Source organism: Neofelis nebulosa, chromosome 5 (assembly GCF_028018385.1).
Source record: "Neofelis nebulosa isolate mNeoNeb1 chromosome 5, mNeoNeb1.pri, whole genome shotgun sequence".
Taxonomy (NCBI): domain Eukaryota; kingdom Metazoa; phylum Chordata; class Mammalia; order Carnivora; family Felidae; genus Neofelis; species Neofelis nebulosa.
In genome coordinates this window covers 87170982-87193073 of record NC_080786.1, presented here as the reverse complement: position 1 = coordinate 87193073, position 22092 = coordinate 87170982, and the positions used below count along the sequence as shown (strand labels likewise).

At 44.2% G+C, this 22092-nt stretch overlaps 1 pseudogene; it reads left to right on the top strand.

Annotated features, from left to right (window-relative positions):
* Positions 1-17478: 17478 nt before the first annotated feature.
* Positions 17479-18605, top strand: LOC131513150 (large ribosomal subunit protein eL8-like; annotated as a pseudogene).
* The last annotated feature ends 3487 nt before the right edge of the window (positions 18606-22092 follow it).

Genomic DNA, 22092 nt, shown 5'->3' with positions numbered 1-22092 from the left:
GACAAGACCACCAGAGAGTCATCAGTCTTAGACCATTTCCCTGTCCCTCACTTAAGCCTGCATCTAAATTACACCAGATATGGGGCACCTGGGTGGTTCAGTCAGTTAAGCCTCTGACTCTTGATTTCAGCTCAGGCCATGATCTCACAGTTTGTGAGTTCAAGCCCTTCATCGGGCTCCATTCTGACAGCACCAGGGCCTGCTTGGGATTCTCGCTCTTTCTCCCTCTTTTTCTCTCTCTCTCCAAATAAGTAAATAAACTTAAAAAAAAACAACAAATAATAAATACATAAACTTAAGAAACAACAACAACAACAACTATACCAGATGGATAAGAAAGAATATGGCAGGTAGTCTGTTTGTTAGGTGTTTCCAGGGAAATTCCATAACCTCTCCTGGTAACTCAGAACAAAGTATATTTTACAGTGAGTCTGTATATTTTATTTTTGCCCTTTGGCTGCAGTTGAAGGTTTGGAAGGCTCTGAGGGAAGGAAAGCCTCTATTGATTTTCAGGTCCCATCTAATCCCAGCACAAAATGGCCCTGATGTTGACCTGATCTGTATTGTTCTGACCTCACCAGAGCTAGAAAATATACTGGTCTCCATCCTTGAAATATAGTATTTGCAAAGTTCAAAACAACCTTTGCAATAATTTGGCTTGCTACTTCTCTCCTAACTCTCCCTCCTTTGGGGACCAAGTGAGATACGAGTAGGAACTGGCAGGACTGAACTCCCATTTGTGATCAAGGACAGGCCCCATTATGGCTTGGCTTGGACTCTCCTCCCTTTCCTTATCGCATGAAATCAGCCATTGCAGGAAATTGGCTTCTCCAGATTGTGAGCGACAGGAAGCAACGCTAAGAAGCAGGGTCCAAGAGGGAAGCCAGAGATTTAGCACACGGTCCAGCCCCGTCATTGCCTGGCCCTGTCCCCACTCCTCCTTTCTTGCAGTTCTGTCTTGTTCTTCACCACCTCTGGCCTCACACACCCTTTCCCTGGGGCCTGGCGTGGGAGGCTGAAAAGGACTGTATAAGTCAAGGCCCACGCTCTCAAGTCTTCCAACATGTGCTGGACTCTTCCAGAGATGGGAGTTGTGCTCTTTCCCCAAGAAATCAGCTTCATTTTGCTTTTTATCCAGCTGACAGCTGCCTTTGTAGTCCTTACTGCCCTCTCTTCTCATGGGACAGCTCTTCAGGTGCCTTAGTCTCCAGGCTGACCATCCCCCACCTCAGGGAGATCCTGATAAAAGCTTGAGTTTCTCAGAAACTTAAAAACCCAAAGGGAGTCAGAACAGGAACCTAAGTGGGAAGGAAATGCTGAGAACAATGCCCTTAGTGAGCTCTTTCCTTGCTGAGGAGACCTGGGGTTTACGCTGATGTTTACTACAACTTTGACATACTGCCTTTTCCTCTTCCTGTGTGCCCAGTGTCTTCTGGGAAGATATTTTCCCCCCATTCAGCTCACTTTATTAATGTTTGCTAAAATATTTAAAAGTATTTTTAAAGACATCATGGCATTTTGCTCCTAAGTACTGCAGTATATGTCTTTAAAACATAAAAGGGGCGCCTGGGTGGCTCAGTCGGTTGAGCGTCCGACTTCGGCTCAGGTCATGATCTCACAGTTCGTGGGTTCAAGCCCCGCATCGGGCTCTGTGCTGATAGCTCAGAGCCTGGAGCCTGCTTCTGCTTCTGTGTCTCCCTCTCTCTCTGTCCCTAACCCACTCGCATTCTGTCTCTGTCTCTGTCAAAAATAAATAAACATTTAAAAAAAATTTTTTTTTAAAAAAACATAAGAATATTTTCTCGGCAGAACTGAAACCAAAATATAATACCTAGCAAAATTATTTACAATGATCTAATACTTAATCTATATTCATTTATTTATTTTTAAATGTTTATTTCTATATTTTGGGGGGAGGCAGAGAAAGAGGGAGAGAGAGAATACCAAGAAGGCTCCCCGCTGTTGGTGCAGAGCCCAACATGGGTCTCGATCTTCACAAACTGTGAGATCGTGACCTGAGCCAAAATCAAGAGTCGGAGGCTTAATCGACAGAGCAACCCAGGTGCCCCAATCTATATTTAAAATCAGACCAATGCTTGGATGTCTTCATCTTTGCCTTGCTCTTGAGAGGCTACACAGCCCTCAGCCAGCAAACTTGGCCAGTCATTGCTTTTTTCCTCTGCATGCTATCCCTTCGTGACCCAGACTGGTGTCCCTGAGACTTTGGGTCCCTCAGCTGGTTGCTTCCAGTCACGTGGCCCAGGAGCCAAAGCTCCTGCCAAGCTGAGCACCACGCCATACAGTTGTGCTGGGTCACTGCAAAGAGCACCAAGCAGAGGGGAGGAGCGAAGGCTCAAATCTGCCCACTCTTTTACACGTGGGCTGTGTCTGGCTGGAGGGCATTCCTTGTAACTCACACAGAGACACTGTATGGCAGAAGCCCTGCCCCTGGAGATGTTGGTGGTACTGCCAACCTAGTAGTTAATCCTTTCGCCAGTACTTCATTGTGCAATTTAACCTTCATAGAATCGTAGTCTCAGGGCTGAGGGGTTCCGAAGTTCTGAGCACTTAGTCTATCCCCAAAACCAATAAGGTGTCCAAATCCCTTCTGAATGAGGCATGGTATTTTGAATTCCCCAACCTCCCCCTCCCTTCAAGCACTTAGATTCTTACATTATGCCTGCAGCAATTCCCCCCCATCTCTCTCTCTCTCTCTCTCTCTCTCTCTCTCTCTCTCCTTCTGACTCATTGCTTACCATAGCCTCATGAATTCTCAACAAAATATAAACTACCTTGAATCTTTTATCCGGTTCATAATGACTATCACTGACAGACACAATCAACAGAACATGAAACTGACAATTGCTTATAATGAGACATTTAAAAAGTTGTAACTAAATACTGGAAATAAAAATTTTAACAAAATTTGGGCCTGCGAAATTTGAATCAGAAAATTTGGACTTCATAGGGGCGCCTGGCTGGCTCAGTCAGAAGAGCGTCCAACTCTTGACCTTGGGGTGGTGAGTTCAAGCTCCATGCTGGGTGCAGGGATTATTAAAAAAAATAATAAATGAATAAATAAATAAACTTTAAAAAAAGAAAATTTGGACGTTGTATACATAATGGCCATGTAAACAACTCACAGTGGTCATTAAGGTAATTTCAGCTGCAAGGAATAAAGAGTTCAACTGAACGGGCTTAAAAGGGGGGAGCAGAGAGGGGATTTAATGACTGTACAATAACCATAAAATCCATAAAATAGCTCTTTTAGATGTAGTTTGATCACTTTTGTTTCCATGGAGGCCCCTACGTCCTGCCCCTCTCTGTGTGCTGGTTTAGTCCTCAGCTGGTATTTCCTCATGGCAACAAAATGGCTGCAGTGATTCTAGGCTTCACATCTTCACACAACCCTAGGCAGAGGAAGAGAAGGGACCTGCTTTTCTAGAAGCCCCCACCAAAAGTCTTTTTCCAACCTCATTGGTCTGAATTAAGTCATGTCCTACATCCTGCCATAATAACATTCCAGTGCATCAGCCAGGAATGAAGTTAGCTTTCCTCAAAGTTCCTGGATTGCCTGGTGAAGATATGGTTCCTGGACAAAAGCTGGGGTTGTCACTAGGAATAAGGAAATAGATGTAGGGGTGGGGGGGCACGGAGTACAGTCACAATGTCACCTAATATGACAGAAACTGTGGTAAAATTTGATGTAGATCTGATACAGATAAAGAAACTGAGCAATGAGACAAAACTTAACTTAAAATTTTAAATGGAGAAGAATTGATCCTGGTGAAAATGTCTCAGCTGACTAAAAATAAAAACAGATAAAATGGAAATGTGTCAGTATCATAGAAAGATGAACAAAGAATTAAAGTGGCTTAGTGTTTGTTCCAGAAAACACAATCCTGATGAAAATTAATCAATGTTGGTAAAATTCATTTGAAGTGTTTGCATTGAAAAGCTCCTTGGGGACACGATGGAAAGGATCAAAATGTTCTCTAGCTTCCTACACCAGCTCCTAGTGACCACTGTCCCTTTGAGGTGCCCACGAACCATCTCATTAATAATCCATTTTGGTTCTGGGGATGGAAATAAACACAATGGTTTGTGGTGTGTAGAATTGAATTTCCTCACTGTTTTGAAAATTGTAATGTGTCTGCCTCCACAGGTCTGTCCCTTAGACAATGCTACAAGGGTAATTCATTTACAAGTCTTCCCAGACTCTGAAAGATAATTTGTTCTGGTCAGATTCCTGGAATTCATATAAAGTCACTGGGTTTGTCTCTTGCAACTTTTTCTCCCACCTTGGGTTAACTTTTCCTCTGGGTGTTTCTATTCTAAGAACATTCCCTTTGACAGAGAAAACAGAAGCAAAACACAAATTGAAGAGTTCTGCTTTCTCTTTGTCACCCACTAACATGACAACATTGACCACAAACAGTGTATCCCCTTTTTGCTTTGAATATGACTTTATGAAGCCCTTTATGGGTCTCTATTCATGTGAGGCTTTCACTTTCTCACAAGTCCATTGGGCATCCGTTCCATGTTTTTGTGTTTATCAGTGGATATGCACCTCTCTGTTCATCTTGGGCTTACTTTCTCATACAATCAAATAAACAAACATACATGCAACTGTTTGGTTTCTTTAAGCTCCTTTCCCTTTTTCACTGATGTGGGATTTTACAGGTAAAGTGAATGTTCCTAAGAAGTACTGAATTCAGGGTACCTGGGTGGCTCAGTCGTTTAACCGTCTGACTCTTGGTATCGACTCAGGTCATGATCTCACAGTGATGGGAGTGAGCCCTGAGTCGGGTTCTGTGCTGACAGCGAGGGGCCTTCTTGGGAGTCTCTCTCTCTCTGCCTCTCTCTCTCTGCCTCTCCCCTGAGCATGTGTGTGCTCTCTTTCTCTCTCAAAAATGAATAAACAAACTTAAAAAATAAAATAAAATCGAGGGAACACATCTCAGTGTGTGCTGTCATTTTTCTCACCACCACGAACTGCAAGAAGACACAGTTTCTTTCTTCCAAAGGTTCCTGTCACTTCCACTCTGCCAACCAATTCCTCCTTTTGGCCAAATTTAGGCTCAGAGTGGCAGTTCCCCTTATCACTTCCTCTGTGCTCTGGAAGATGAAATTGTCAGCAAGCAATAATAATAGCTAAGGTCTATTGAGTGCTTGCTGGTTAAGGGGCACCATTCCTATGGGGAAGCTGAGGCCCAAAGAAGGTAGGTGTCTGCTCAAGTTCATCCTCTTTGGCAGGTGCTAGAGCCTGGACATTAGAGCCAGAGTCTGACTCTAGAGCCCAAGTTCTGTCTCTGGTTAAAAAGCTTATCACACTCACACTTGGTCTTAGTTGGACAGACTTTTAGCCAGACTGACGATGTAAAGATCTCTTCATCAGCATCTCCCTACTTCTGGGCCATTTTTATGATGTGGAAAGGCTAGCGGTCAGCTTTCTGGATCTCTCCTCTCGTCCTACCCTCAGTCTTCGATCCTTGTGGCCTATAACCTGATAGCCTTTCCACTCCTGACATGGGTTCCTTGGTTACTTCCCAGGATGCCTTCATCTCTTCCCCCAACAAGTCAGGCAGAGAGGTTTCTTTAATTTTATTTATTCTTTAAATGTTTATTCATTTTTTGAGAGAGAGAGAGAGAAAGAGAGAGAGAATGAGCGAGGGAGGGGAAGAGAGAGAGGGAGACACAGAATCTGCAGCTGGCTCCAGGCTCTCAACTGTCAGCACAGAGCTGGACACGGGGCTCAAACCCATGAACCCTGAGATCATGACCTGAGCCAAAGTCAGATGCTTAACCCACTGAGCCACCCAGGCCCCCGTAGAGAGAAGCTTTTTTAAATGCCTTTGCTTCCTCCTGCTGACAGATCATCTTGCACTCCTCATAGACGTGGTAGGGGAAAGATAACAGGGCACACCTCTGGGGGCCACTTGAGGTTGTGATTCCAAGTAGTATGGCTATTCCTGTGACTCCTCCTTCTGCTCTTTTGTTTCTTTCTTTTTCTTTTTTTTTTTTTGGGACAGAGAGAGAGCATGAACGGGGGAGGGGCAGAGAGAGAGGGAGACACAGAATCGGAAATGGGCTCCAGGCTCCGAGCCATCAGCCCCAGAGCCCGACGCAGGGCTCGAACTCACGGACCGCTAGATCGTGACCTGGCTGAAGTCGGACGCTTAACCGACTGCGCCACCCAGGCGCCCCTTGTTTTTGTTTCTAAAGTTAGGTAGGTTGGAGAGTGTTGCACCTTTTCGGTTTCTTAAGTAACCCTGTTTCAGTTAAACTGCTGCCCAAGCCTGTTTCTGTTTCCAGTCATCAGGAGTACATCTGACTTTACCCCAAGTAATAAAAAGCCTAATAATCACAATCTGTATGATTGAAGAGATAAGATTGAAAGGAACATTTCATTGAAATGATCTCAGGGGCGCCTGGGTAGCTCAGTCAGTAGGGTGTCCGACTTCGGCTCAGGTCATGATCTCACGGTTCATGAGTTCGAGCCCCACGTCTGGCTCTGTGCTGACACCTCAGAGCCTGGAGCCTGCTTTGCATTCTGTGTGTGTGTGTGTGTGTGTGTGTGTGTGTTTGTGTCTGCCGCTCCCCTGCTCACACTCTGTTTCTCTCTCTCAAAAAAAAAAAAAGAAAAAAAAAGAAATGATCTTAATTCAGTATTGCCAAATTTAAGCTATAAATCACTATAAACTTAGAATTATTTTCTTGTTGATAATTCCAATTGTAATAACTGTGATCACAATTACATAGAATGATAATTTCAGAATAGTTTAAATAGTAATTATATAATAGTATATATTATATGTTATATATATTAATATATAATAATAACCCAAATCACAAGAATTTTTATCACATAATCATAAGCCAATCTTCTCAATTCTTAATTTGAGCTGATATTATTTCACCTGTAAAAATTTATTGGTTAGGAGTGCCTGGGTGGCTCAGGCAGTTAGTGTCCAACTTCAGCTCAGGTCATGATCTCACAGTTTGAGCCCCCCTTGTCTCCCTCTCTCTTTGCCCCTCCCCTGCTCACACTCTATCTCTCTCTATCTCTCAAAAATAAATAAATATTTAAAAATTTTAAAAAATATTGTTTATTAATGTTTCCACTAATATCTTCGGCATGTTTTATTTATGCATTTATTTATTTTTCTCCATATCATTGCAATTTTAGCATATGTGCTACCAAAACGAGCACTGGCATGTTTTAAATATGTTAGGTTTCCTGTATTATTATCAAGTTTTGGCTAACATTTAACTCTTGTTCTTGTATGTGTTTCCAGGCCTAACTCACCCAGAAGTATACCCCAAGACACTATTTCAGGCTATCAGACACACTCTCTCTGAAGACAGCTCTATCACTCACGTAACTCATTTCCTTCTAGGGTGGGGGACTCTAATTTTTGACTGGTGCCAGTTGGATTGCAGTTCATATTTCCTTGGGGTCCAGCAGCTTTGCTCACAGCTGCACATCATGTGGTCCTATTCTTTTTTTTAAATTAAAAAAAATATTTTTTTTAACGTTTATTTATTTTTGAGACAGAGAGAGACAGAGCATGAACGGAGGAGGGGCAGAGAGAGAGGGAGACACAGAATCAGAAGCAGGCTCCAGGCTCTGAGCCACCAGCCCAGAGCCCAACGCAGGGCTTGAACTCACGGACCGCGAGATCGTGACCTGAGCTGAAGTCGGAGGCTTAACTGACTGAGCCACGCAGGTGCCCCTCATGTGGTCCTATTCTAACAGGAGTTGTTGCCGTCATTGCTTTCTGCTAGTTCCAGGAAAATCCTTATTTTTACCTTTCCAAATCCCAATACCTCCTTCTCGCCACTGCCTCTCCTCTTTCCCCCATCAACTTTTCCAACTTACAGAGGTTTTTTTTGTAATCCCCTCCCCCCCACCATTTGGAGGGGTTCTTGAATGCAAGTGTTCCTGACTTCAACCAACAGAAACTGTGCATCCTTTGGGCAGGAAAGGAATTCTTGGAAGGACAGTAGGTAGGTGTCAATGTGAGGCTGAAGATCTTGGTGAGCAAATGAACAGCACCAAGGGGAGGTGGGCAGCTGTAAGCACAGCCGTGGTCATGCCATGGGGACAGCCTGCTTGGAAAGCTGTGTCACTGTGGCTGCTGAGCACTGCCCCTGGCACTGCTGCCATCATTGCCTCAGACATCAGAGGCTGCCGCTGTCACCTCTGGAGCAGTCAGCTTCTTTGCATCGCTTCCTCCAGACCCATGGTTCTAAGCACAGACTCAGATGGTTGAGCCTGGATCATGCAATCATACGCTAATTTCCAAGGCATGGGGCTCTGTTTCCTACCACGGCCGTGCAAAGAAAGACTACATAGTAAGGGGGTTTGGATGCTGACCACTTCTCAAAAACAACCCAGCAAATACTATTATAGATCCAAGTCTTAGGTAAATGGTGTTCTTTTCCCCAAACAGAAGAAGGGAGTCATTTCTGCTCTCAAAGGGATGAGTGTCCCTTTCTCTTTCACAAGGAATACCAGCTGCCTGTAGTTTTCTGATATATACTGACATATAATTAATTTTTATAGTTAAACGATATGAATTTGTAAATATTTATATGTTTATTATCTTTATATTACACTTAAAATAACTGGATAATATATTATATTAATATAGTATAATTAATCTATGTTAATGGTCTCCTTAGCAACCATCTCCAACATAGGATTAGGATAATTGTATTTTAAATAAGAAATGTACGGTACTCGCTCCAGCAACCCGTATGCTAAGATTGGAATGATAAATAAGAAATCTATAACTTCAAAATTTCTAAAACGTAACATTTAAAAACATTTAAACAGGGGTGCCTTGGTGGCTCAGTTGGTTAAGTGTCTGACTTTGGCTCAGGGCATGATCTCTCCGTCCGTGAGTTCAAGCCCTGCTTCAGGCTCTGTGCTAACAGCTCAGAGCCTGGAGCCTGCTTCAGATTCTCTCTGCCCCTCCCCCACTAGTGGTCTGTCAATCTCTCAAAAATAAATATGCATTTAAAAAAATGTTTTAAACCACATTTAAACAGATGTTAAAGGGAGTGTTCAATAGTAGGGAAATATTTTTGCTTTGGAAGGCTAAATGTATGTACTTGCAATACTCCACAGCTACAAAGAGAAACTCTGCACACTTTCAAGGATAGTGTGGTCAAATACTACGTCTGTCACTTAGCATAAGGTTTTTGAGCATTAAGATGTTGACAGTCGCTCTAATATCTCATCTGCTTTAGAGTGCAATAGTTAGGAAACAAGATGTTTTCCATAAATGTATTTTCCAGGTAACTGGGTATCAACCTCAGCACTGATTTTTTTCATTCTGATTGTTTAAAATTCTTTTTTTATGTTTATTTATTTGTTTTGAGAGAGAAAGTGTGTGCAGGCATGCTCACACACACAAGCAAGGGAGGGGCACAGGGAGAGGGAAAGAGAGAATCCCAAGCAGGCTCCCCACTCAGAGCCGAGCCCACGCAAGACTCAATCTCACAACCACAAAATCATGACCTGAGCTGAAATTAAGAGTTGGTCGCTTAACCCACTGAGCCACTCAGACAGAGGGTTCACAGAGTTGTACACCCATCACCACAATCAATTTTAGAACATTTTCGTCACTTCAGAAAGAAACTCCATACCCATTAACGCTCTCTCCCCAACACTCTTCAAGCCCCAGACCTACGTAACTGCTAATCTTTCCATTTTTATAGATTTGCCTATTCTGGACATGTCATATAATCGAATCATGTATGTGGCCTTTTGTGACTGACTTCTTTCACTTAGTATGTTTTCAAGGTTCATCTGTGTTGTAGCATGTATCAGAACTTTATTCTTTTTATGGTCAGATAATATTCCATTGTACAGATATACATTATCTTTCTACGTATCCTTCAATTTTGTCTTTCTATGTATCCTTCAATGGTTGTTTTGGCTGTTTCCACTTTTTGGCTATCGCAAATACTGCTGTTATGAACATTCGTGCATATATTTTTATATGGCCCTATATTTTCATTTCTTTTGGGTACCTACAAATGGAATAGCTGGGTCATGTGATAACTCCATGTTTAACCCTTTGAGAAACTGCCAGACAATTTTCCAAAGTTTCTGCACCGCTTCACATGCCTGACAGAGACGTGTGTGAGGGTCCCAGTCTCTCCCCATCTTCGCCAGTACTTGTTATCCGTCTTTTTATTTTAGCCATCCTGGTGGGTGTGAAGTGATATCTCATTGTGGTTTCGAGTTGCATTTTCCTGGTGACAAATGATGTTGAGCGTCTCTTCATGTGCTTATTGGTCATTTGCATATCTTCTGGAGAAATGTATGTTCACATTCTTTGCCCATTTTTTAATTGGTTTGTTTGTGTTTTTGTTATTGAGCTGTAAGAATTATGTAAGTTAGTCTGTTCTTGATGACCTAGAGCCCTGTTACGAGCATCAATGACTGAGGGTCACTGCGCATGGGTTATGGACCCCTGCAAGGCTGTCTGCCCTATTTTATTTATTTTTTTATTTAAAAAAAAATTTTTTTTCCAACGTTTTTTATTTATTTTTGGGACAGAGAGAGAGACAGAGCATGAACGGGGGAGGGGCAGAGAGAGAGGGAGACACAGAATCGGAAACAGGCTCCAGGCTCCGAGCCATCAGCCCAGAGCCTGACGCGGGGCTCGAACTCACGGACCGCGAGATCGTGACCTGGCTGAAGTCTGACGCTCAACCGACTGCGCCACCCAGGCGCCCCTGTCTGCCCTATTTTAAAGGGCAACATGGCATGGTCAGGAGGAACTAAAAGCAGTTACAAGAGCATGCCCTCGTATATTTATGTTTCTTTTTTTCTTACTCTCTGCCATCACCCCTTATTCTCAAAGGGGATAAATAAAGAAATATTTATTATTACTCTAGGTAGAGGCTGAGGATGACTCAGTTTATCCCATGTATGAGGTGCCCATCTTTGAGACAGCATTCTGCTGTGTTTTGGTTAATGATAGTTGCCAGAAATTTGATTTCTGGAAGAATTAGGTGGCATTTTACATAGGCAGAGGTAAGAAATTGAATGCGATGGGATTAATTAGGGCAGGGTTTGGGGGAGGTGAGTCTTCAGTGAAATCACTAAGGTAGTGATAATAACCTGGTAGAGAAGAGGAGATCCCTGCAGGAGGGACTTTGCAAGATGTGTATGGGAAATGCATCATGGGTGCAACAGATCTTGGTAACTATGGTGAGAAGCAATGAAGAGGAAGAATGTCCTTCAGAGTGGTGAAATTTGCCCGAATTCAGCCTTTGCACTCAGTAGTAATAATCGGTTCTGACAGGTCAATCATCCTCTTCTGCTAGTGTGAGGAAAAAAAAAAAAAAGATCACTCCTCCCTGTTTCCGCTCACCAGCTTCCCCTCCTCTGCGGACCCCACCCTGCCCCCAGCTTGTGGCTAAACTGCCCAACTGCCAATTAAAACCCACACTTCCCAGCATGCCTTGCACAACCCAGAAGCCCCCATCCCCACCATTCATTCTGTTTATCAGCTGAAAGCAGCCGTAGCAAATCAGCTTCCAGATTCAGGGCGCCTACCACAGGGCCTTTCGCTCTCTGGGGGCCTCTCCTCACTACCTCCCCTGACTGTGGCTGAACCTGCTACCACTTGATAGCAAACCACACTTGACACAGGAACAGGGAGGAGAATGGGGCCCATTGCTCTGCTCCTCTACAAAATCAACAAAGTTGTGCTTCTTCTCCTCCCACAACAGGCTGCTTCTGAGCCTTCCGCCCTTCCTTCCTCTCTCCCAGGGTCTCAGGAGGCCTGGCAGGGCCCCCAGTGGCAGTCTTCTTTTTGACGTGTAGAGCTTCTGGGGGTGGGTGCGAGTAAAATGAATTTGAGAGCTTTTGACTGGTGCTCTGTAGCAGTTTGTATGCGCTTTGCCCCACGCCAAGGCCTCTTGGGTCTCCAGAACCAGCACTTTCTTCTCTCTCTGGTGCTCCCTCCCTTCTAAGGAACCCGCTTCTTGTCCTATAGCTGACCTCCAGACCTGAACCCTCCCTGTTTGAGGAATCCCACCACCAATTTTTTTTTTTTGTTTTTTTTTGGATTCTTTTGCTTCCTTGAGCAGCCAGGACCTTGTCTCATGCTTAGGCCTTTCCTTCTCCTGGCATGCTAGAATGCCCTAGCTGTTGGGAAACACGGGCAGACTGTGGAGCAAGCCAGGCTTCAAATCCTGACATGAGTCCACCATTCTGAAATCTCTGAAAATCAAAGGTGTTTTTGTTTGTTTTGCTTTGTTTGTTTGTTTTTGGTGTCTTTTGTTTTGTTTTGTCTTGTTTTGGTGAGTTTGGCACAAACTTACTGGGTTGCAAAACCTGACCTGAACTGACAAAACCCTATTTTGCTCACTTTATCGTTTGCCCACTTAGTATAAATATTCATGTTTATTGAAAAAATATTAATTTGTTGATTTCGGGGTGTGGTTCTATACCCTGTTGAAAGAATTAGCTAGCATATGCACTGTGTTACCCTTGTAAATCATGAAAGAGCATGATTTTTTGAGACAATTTTGGCCCCAGAATTTTAGGATGGGTTATTTTGGACCTGTACTATAATGCCACACAGAAGAGGACTGGATAATTGTAGACATCCAAGTAAGAGAACACCACAGAGCTGATCAAAATCACAGCCATGAAAACTTAAGGGTATAGGAAAATAATTGCAATGCATTATTATAAATTATTTATGTAAATTTTTAAAAGAACACATGGAATCTGAACTTTATATTTATTTCTGAGAGAGAGAGAGAGAGAGAGAGAGAGAAGAGAGCGTGCACAAGCGGGGGAGTGGCAGAGAGAGAGGGAGACAAGGAATCCAAAGCAGGCTCCAGGCTATCAGTACAGAGCCCCATGCAGAGCTCAAACCCATGAATTGGGAGATCATGACCTGAGCTGAAGTCAGTTGCTTAACTGAATGAGCCACCAGGTGCCCCTAAACTTTATATTTAAAAAAACATATTACTTATGCATAGAAGAAGCTTGGAATGCAACATACCATAATGTTAATAGAGAGTTGTCTCTGTATTGTGCCTCCATGGTTGATTTTCTTCTTTTTAGCCTTTCCAGTGTCTATGTAATGCTGTTATAGTCAGCAATTTTTTTTAAAAAACCACTAACTTACTAAAAACAAGTTGGTACTAACACTTTTTACTTTGTGGCCTTGGGCAAGACATGTGACCAACCATATGACCCCAATTTTCTCATCTGTAATTTAAGACTATTAGTACCTACTTCACAGAGTTGTTGAGGGACAATGTATGTACCTAGGCAGGTGGCCATGATTTTTGGACCTCATGTCAAGGTCTGCTTTATCCTCCACCAGGCGTGGGCTGCCCATTGTTTTCTTACAATAGCACAGGGCAAGTTCCCCACACCTTGCCTGCTATGACTCCTTGTAAGCAAGGATGATCAATCAACAGTCGATTCAGGTCTGTCAGTTGCCTTGCCGTTGTTGTAGTCTTCTTCTTCTCCTTTTTCTTCTTCTTCTTCTTCTTCTTCTTCTTCTTCTTCTTCAAGTTTATTTCTTTATTTTGAGTGAAAAAAAGAGAGCAGGAGAGGGACAGAGAGGGGCCGAGAGAGAGGGAGATGGAATCCCAAGCAGGCCCCATGCTGTCAGCACAGAGCCCAATATGGGGCTTGAACTCACAAACTGTGAGATCATGACCTGAGCTGAACTTGGCTGCTTAACCGACTGAGCCACCCAGGTGCCCCACGTTGCCTTGACTTCTGCCACACGCAGAGGGTTTTCCACTCTGCCAAGTCTTATGCCAGTTGTGGACTCGATCCCATCTCTGCTCATCTCAATCTGATCCCTCTGCCAGGGAAAATAGATATATTTATATGACACCGCATGCTTTGCAAGAGATATTCAGCACTGACCCTTCCTTTCTTTCATTACCTTATTTCTTGAAAGAGCAGTTGTCCCTCCCTGTGTTTATTTTCATATGCCTAGGCACTAATTAACCAGCACCCTGGCTCCTGACCCCACCCCTCTACTTAAAAACTGCTGCTTTGAAGATCATTCATTCGCTAGTCCACGTACACATACAAGCACCTGATGTGTGTCAGCAGTGAATAAAAGTTCTTTCCTTCAGGGGCACCCAATCTAGTTGGAGAGGCAGACAAGTAGCGAGTACATTTATAAGATGTTAGCCAGTGACATGAATTTAAAAATGTTATGAAGAAAAATTAAAGTAAGGGAAAAGAAAGTGATGCAGGGGTGCCCTTTTAGATGCTATGTTCAAGGAAAGCCTCCTTGAGGAGGTGACATTTGAGCAGAGGCCTAAAGGAAATTAGGGAGTGTGGTGTTGGGCTATCTGGCGGAGGGAGAGGGCATTCCAGGCCTAGGAAAGAGCAAATGGCAAAAGCCCTGAGACAGAAGCCTGCTTGGCTCAAATGAGGAGCTATCAGGAGGACAATATGCTCTGCGTGGAGCAAATGAGGAGGAAAGTGTTAGGGTATGAAATCAGAAGGACAGAGAGGGGACCTGTAGGTTCACAGCCCTCCCAGGAGGGTAATCTGAAAGCCCTCCCTCGTGTAATCTGAAACTGGCCCCTGTACTCAGAGGGCAGGGAGAGACCTAAGAAAGGGCAGGCTGCTCAGGGTTGGTAGGTGGCAATGTTAATAATAGGTACGGGAACTTACATACAAGTCCTGTCCTGAGCAGCAGCAGCAGCAAGATGAATGGATCCCTGCACCCGCCCTCCAATCTGAAAAGTTTATAAGGAGGACCTGACTGGGCACATAGATACCATGCAGGTGTTTTCAACATCACATCACCATCTCAAGGCTCTGTCCTTGGAGGAGACTCTGGAAGTGGGAAAGGAAAGTGGAACCCATATTCCAAAGGACAGGGGAGGGAAAGAGGAGCCTGTGAGTGCCTAGGTCCAGCTCATGGGTCTGTCAGTGATCATGTCTTTTTTGATCACATTCCCCAACAGAACCAGATCACGCAAGGCATTGAGCCCATGATAAAGACTGAGATTTATTTTATTTTATTTTATTTTATATTTTATTATTTATTTTGAGAGAGAGAGAGGGAGAGAGAGAATCCCAAGCAGGCTCCACCCTGTCAGCACAGAGCCCAACGTGGAACTTGATCACGACCCAAGCCAAAATCAAGAGATGCTTAACCAACTGAACCACCCAGTTCCCCCAGTAAGGACTCAGATTTATATTCATCAATTGTGAAAAAGGATTTCTCAATGACCAATAAGTGACTTTTCTTAAATCTTCAACCTCTCCAACTGCTCTAGAGCAAATGACACTTCAACCTTCATTCATTTAAGAAATTTTCTGTTGCTAGAGGCACCTGGGTGGCTCAGTAGGTTGAGCTTCTGACTTCGGCTCAGCTTGTGATCTCACAGTTCTTGAGTTCAAGCCCCATAATGGGCTTGCTGTTGTCACACTGTCAGCACAGAGCCCACATTGGATCCTCTGTCCCCTTCTCTCTGCCCCTCCCCCACTTGCGCTCTTTCCAAAAATAATAATAATAAACATTAAAAAAAATTCTGTTGCCAAAAAACAAAACAAAGAAACAAAGGTTCCCCGGATGGTTCAGCCCATTGGGCATCAGACTCAATTGGGCTGGGGTCATGATCTCACAGTTCATGGGATAGAGCCCTGCATTGGGCTCCATGATGGCAGTGCAGAGGCTGCTTGGAATTCTCTCTCTCTCTCTCTCTCTCTCTCTCCCCCCACCTCTCTCTATGCCCCTCCCCTGCTCTCTCTGTCCCTCTCAAAATAAATAAGCATTCAAACAAACAAACGGAAACAGACTCATGCAGAAAACAATCTGGTGGTTGTGAGAGGGAAGGGGTGGGGCGATGGGAAAAATAGGAGACGGGATTTAAAAGGTATAAGATACATCAAGGAGATGTAGTGCACAGCATTAGGGAATATAGTTAACAATATTGTAAAAACTTCGTATGGTGACAGGTGGTAGCTAGTCTTCTCACAGTGATCACTTCTTAATGTATGTAGATATTGAATCACTATATCGTACCCCTGAAACTAATACAATATTGTATGTATTGTTCGCCAACAACACTTCAATAAAAAGAAAGAAAGAAAGAAAGAAAGAAAGAAAGAAAGAAAGAAAGAGAAAAACCTTTGCTGGGCACCCACTAGGTGCTAGACCAGGTATTGCTAGGGATGCATACCAATGTGAACAAACCATAGTCCCTGCCTGTCAGGACCCCCTGCCCCCGGAAAGGCAGAAGTGGAACAAGAACTGCCCGTGTGCAGCACTGGACAGAAGAACCTTGATCAGACTCCTGCAGACGTGCAGAGAGATGCCATCACCTCTCCTACAGTCTCTCCTTGGCATGACTTTATCTCATGCATCACCTTCCTGATCTCTCCTTCGGTCTTTGACCCCACACCCAGTCCCATCTTGTAAGCATGCAGTTCAGACGCTGCCTTTTCCACAAAGCTTCCTTTGGAGTCACCCAATAGTCATGCACCTTTCTCCCATGACTCTCCCAGCACCTGTCTTTCCATGATTCATTCCCTCCCAACTCTGCCCTGAACTGAACCATGCCTATCGTGTGTGTCCCTCCCCATCAATGTCACAGTGCTAGCTTCACCTTGGCACTGACAGGATACTTCTGCAGGAATCTTGTCATCTTTGCACCACACGAAATCTTTGATCATATGTTGATACTGTCAGTATTTCTAGAAAAGGAAGAGGCAGGGGCAGGGTCCACACGGAGGTCAGTTACTGGAATTAGTGGCTGAGTGAGGCCATGGGCTCATTATCCTAGGAGAGCTTTGTGAGTTGTGTAGGTCCCCACCTCGTAGGCAACAAGGAGCAAGAGGAGCTGACCTGAGGATTTGAGACCCACCCCCTCCCCCAACGGTTACAGCAGAGGAGTAAACAAGCCAAGAAGGACCTTCAGCCAAGCCACCCTCCCTCACCCTCAGTCGTTGCATTGAACCCTAAGCTTTTCTAGGACGGGCATCATGAGGGGTTGAGTGGTTCCACCGTGGGCGGTGGCCTCTCCTCTTTCCGTTTTTGACTTTTGGTTCTTAAAAACTACATTCCAAACGAGGGAAATGAAACTACTGAAGACTCTCCCCCAGCAGCCGGCTGATGTGGGGCAAGAGAACAATTCCCAGTTAAGGCCCCAAAGGAAATCCCCTCCCTGTCATGTGCCGAGGCCAGGAGAAGTGGGGGAGGCACCAGCTCATCGCTTGGCCAGGCCCAGCTACCAAGGTATAGGGCCAGATGGAAGGGCTGCCCTGTCTGTGGTTGGGGCAGAGAACCCAAGGTGGACTAGAAAACACCACAGGGAGATCTCGGTGGGGAGGCTTTGCAGAGGAGGGGAACCCAAGCAATGCCTTGGGGATGGGGAGGGTTGGGGTAGGCGGAGGAGAGGCCATTGCAAATAAGGGAAGCCTCTGACAGAGGGAATACAGAGTGGGAAACATTTGTTCTGTGTTTAGGGAAATTGTGAGCAGACCAGATTGGATGAACCCACTCTCTTCACTGAAAGGAAAGAAGGCTAAGAGGAAGAAGGTAGTCCCAGCCCCTGCTGTCGTCAAAACTCAGGAGGCCAAGAAGGTGGTCAATCTCCTGTTTGAGAAAAGGCCCACAAATTTTGGCATCAGATAGGACATCCAGCCCAAAAGCGACCTCACCTGCTTCTTCAAATGGCCCCACTACATCTGGCTGCAGAGACAAAGGCCTTTTCTCTAGAAACGTCTAAAAGTGCCTCTCATGGGGGTGACTGGGTGGTTCAGTCAGTGGAGTGTCTGACTTTGGCTCAGGTCATGATGTCTCGGTTTGTGAGTTCAAGCCCCCGCGTTGGGCTCTGTGCTGACAGCTCGGAGCCTGGAGCCTGCTTTGGATTCTGTGTCTCCCTCTCTCTCTGCCCCTCCCCCACTCGCGCTCTGTCTGTCTGTCTATCAAAAATAAATAAAATGTAACAAAAAAAAAATTTTTTAAGTGCCTCTCATGATTAACCAGGTCACCCAGGCCTTGGACCGCCAAACAGCTATTCAACTGCTTAAGCTGGCCCACAAATACAGACCAGAGACAAAGCAAGAGAAGAAGCAGATATTGTTGGCCTGGGATGAGAAGAAAGCTGCCAGCAAAGGGCATGCCCCCCCTCGGTGGCCACCTGTCCTTCAAGCTGGGGTTAAAACTGTCACCACCTTAATGGAAAATAAGAAGTCTCTGCTGGTAGTGATTGCATATGATGTGGATCCCATTGAGTTGGTTGTCTTCCTGCCTGCCCTATGTCATAAGATGAGGGTCCCCCACTGCATTATCAAGGTGAAGGCCAGACTAGGGCATCTTGTCTACAGGAAGACCTGCACCAATGTTGCCTTCACACAGGATAACTTGGAAGACAAAGGTGCTCTGGCTAAGCTGATGGAAACCATTAGGACCAATTACAATGACAGAAATGATGACATTCACTGTCACTGAGGAGGTAACGTCCTGGGTCCAAAGTCGATGGCTCACATCGCCAAATTGGAAAAACCAAAGGCTAAAGAACTGGCCACCAAACCGGGCTGAGTGTGTGCTGTTGAATGTTCTGTACATCAAAGTCATAAAGAGTTCTCTTTCAAAAAAAAAAAAAAAAAAAAGACTGGTTGAAACCCACTTGTAGACACATGTTGAAGTGTGGGAGGTAACAATGACGAGAGGCTGGAGGCAAGATCAGGCTACAGGAGGCACCTGGACTTTCTCCCCCAGTTGACAAGTGTCCAGCTTCTTGCTTTCACCTCACATCTCCTCGGAAACCCTGGTGTCCTGCTTGACACTAAATTTGGCTTTGTTACAGTTGAGCAGGAGATGGGTTCAAACTCACATATGGAGCAGGCTCAAAGAAAAAGGCTCAGAGTCCCCCAGACTGTCACCATCCCGAGGAGGGATGTGCTTGGCCAGGGCAGGGCTGGATGCACGGTTGAACTCCAGAGGAAGTACCCTGATCCCCTCTGCCTCGACCAGCCTGCTTGGGAAGGGGTCTAATCCTGGGCTCTGCAGCCAGGGCTACAGCCTTGCTGGCATGAAAAGTGATCTGTTTTCAGCTGCAAAGCAACATTGGTTTCAACTGGAAGTCTTAGGTCCTTCCAGCTCGCTCTAGAGCTGTTGGTACAATTTGCCAACAGACTGGCCTGTCTCCACACATCCATGAAGACCACTGGTTTTGTAACCGTTTTTGTTTTTGTTTTTTGAGGGGGTGGCCACTGCCTTTCTTAAGAGAAATTCTGTGAAGAATCTCAAAACATAAAACATTTAAAAGTGGAATTGTTTGGGATGAGGAGGTAATGAAATGCCCGGAGTCCCACCAAGCAGTCCTTAGGCGCCTCTGAGGAACCCCTAAACTCACTGAACCTGGTTTTAAAGTAAGAAAGGCAATGGCAAGCCGTGAAAGTGCTTTAAGCAGGGAGTGAGATGATCGGATACACATTTTAGAAAGATGCCTGTGGCAACTGGGTGGAATCTACATCGGAGACAGAGAGCCCTGACAGAGAGACAGGAAGCTACTGAAATGATCCAGACAGGAATTGATGAATCTAGACCCAGGACAGTGGCAGAAAGGATGAAGAGTAAGTTTGGATTGCGCGTTAGAATCAGTACGAATGGGTGGCCAATTGGCTGTGAGGGGTAAAGTCTTCCCATGAACAGTGACAGCCAAACAGGGAGAGAAACTGGCTGGGACAAAGGATAAAAATTCAGTTTAGGATATATTGCGTTGCAGCCACTATGGGAGGAGTTGACTGACCAGCAGACAGTTAAAAACAAAAGTCTGGATCCTATTGGGAAGATCTTGGGAGAGAACGTTGGAGCTGGAGATTGTAATTCAGGAGTTATCAACATACAGGTTGACACAAAAGACACATGAGTAGAAAATGCATCCCACAAGAAGAAAAAGGCCTGGAAGAGAAACTTCTTTCTCTTCCATTTGACTTTTATTGAGTTTTTTCATTAATGTCATCATTATTACCATTATGAATGAATATTTTACGGAGCAAAGACAATTTTCTGGGTATTTGGAGAAGGAACGACTTACTCTTGTTCTCTTAGGATGGACATTCCAAGAATAATAATGCCATACAGAATCACAAATCAACAGGCTACAAGAGATGAGAGCCAACCCTCCAGGACACTTTAACCCTCTAGCTCTGATGGGAAAGAACAGAACTGAAGATCCCTTCCCTGACTCCTACTGTGGTTGCCTGCATTTCTCACTTGGGATGCAGCAGACACTATAAATATTTTGCCTTCTCCACTAGATTCAAGTTCCTCGAGAACAGGAGCAATGAGGTAATGCACAGAAAGCTCTCAGCGTAGTAGTGCCTGACAGCCGATGGTGGCTATTATTAGCTCAATTATTCTTTTGACCTCTTGGCAAGAGCTAGCAGGGAAATTTGTACATATAAGGAAAAAAAAACTTAATCCATGCAACCTATGATCAAGAAGTTCATGGCACTTGATGGGGAACCTGGTGGCTCAGTCTTTGGCTCAGGTCATGATCTCACAGTTTATGAGTTTGAGTCTTTGGCTCAGGTCGTGATCTCGTGGTTCATGAGTTTGAGTCTCATGCTGGGCTCTGTGCTGAGAGCCTGCTTAGAATTCTGTGTCTCCTTCTCTTTCTCTCTGCCCCTCCCCCTCTCACATTCTGTCTCTATCTCTCACAAAGTAAATAAACATTAAAAAAAAATTTTTTTAAGTTCATGGTACTCAAAAGTTCACCACAAAACAATTTCTGTGTCTTTTTCTTTTTTTGATATGTGGGACACATAAAAGGAGATTATTAATAAACTATCTGAGTGGATGACTCTTCCAAAGGTGGACTCTCTCCTGATCGGAAAAAAATGCATATCCTACCCATATCCCAAGTCTGCTCCTGCTTGACCCTGGGCTATAACCATGGGGAAGAGTTTCTGGGTCAGCAGAGCTCATAGGAATTGGTTCACCACCCCTCAAAATCTCTAAGGCAAGAGAGTCAGAATGGATTAAAGACCTAAATGTGAGACCTGAAACCATAAAAATCATAGAAGAGAGCACAGGCAGTAGTTTCTCTGACACTGGCCGTTGCAACGTTTTTCTAGATAGGTCCTTTGACGCAAGGGAAACAAAAGCAAAAATAAACTGTTAGGACTATGTCAAAATAAAAAGCTTCTGCCCAGCAAAGGAAACAAGCAACAAAACTAAAAGACAGCCTACTGAATGGGAGAAGATATTTGCAAATGACATCTGAAAAAAGGTTAATATCCAAAATATATAAAGAACTTACACACCCCAACCACCCAAATAATCCAATTAAAAATGGGCAGAAGACATGAACAGACATGTTCATCATTACTTATCAGGGAAATGCAAATCAAAACTACAATGAGGTATCACTCATATCTGTCTGAATGGCTAAAATGAAAAACATACGAAACAACAAGTGCTGGCGAGGATGTGGAGAAAAAGGAACCTTTGTGCACTGTTCGTGGGAATGCAAACTGGTGCAGCCACTGTGGAAAATAGTATGGAGGTTCCTCAAGAAGTTAAAAATAGAACTACCCTATGAGCCAGCAAAATACTGGGTATTTACGCAAAGAATCCAAAAATACTAATTCAAAGGGACATATGCTTCCTAATGTTTATAGACTCATTATTTACAATAGCCAAACTATGGATGCAGCCCAAGTGTCCATCAATTGATGAATGGATAAAGATGTGGTATATATACCTAATGGACTATTACTCAGCCATAAAAAAGAGTGAAATCTTGCCATTTGCAACCACATGGATTAAGCTACAAAGTATAATACTAAGCAAAATAAGTCAGAGAAAGACAAATACCATATGACTTCGCTCATATGTTAATTTAAGAAACAAAACAAATGAGCAAAGGGGAAAAAAAAGAGGGAGAGGCAAACCAAGAAAAACACTAACTATAGAGAACAAACTGATGGTTACCAGAGGGGAGGTGGGTGGGGGAATGGGTGAAAATAGGCAATGCGGATTAAGGAGTGCACTTGTGATCACAAGGGTGATTAAAATAAAACTAAAAAAAAAAAAAAAAAAAAGGCTTTAA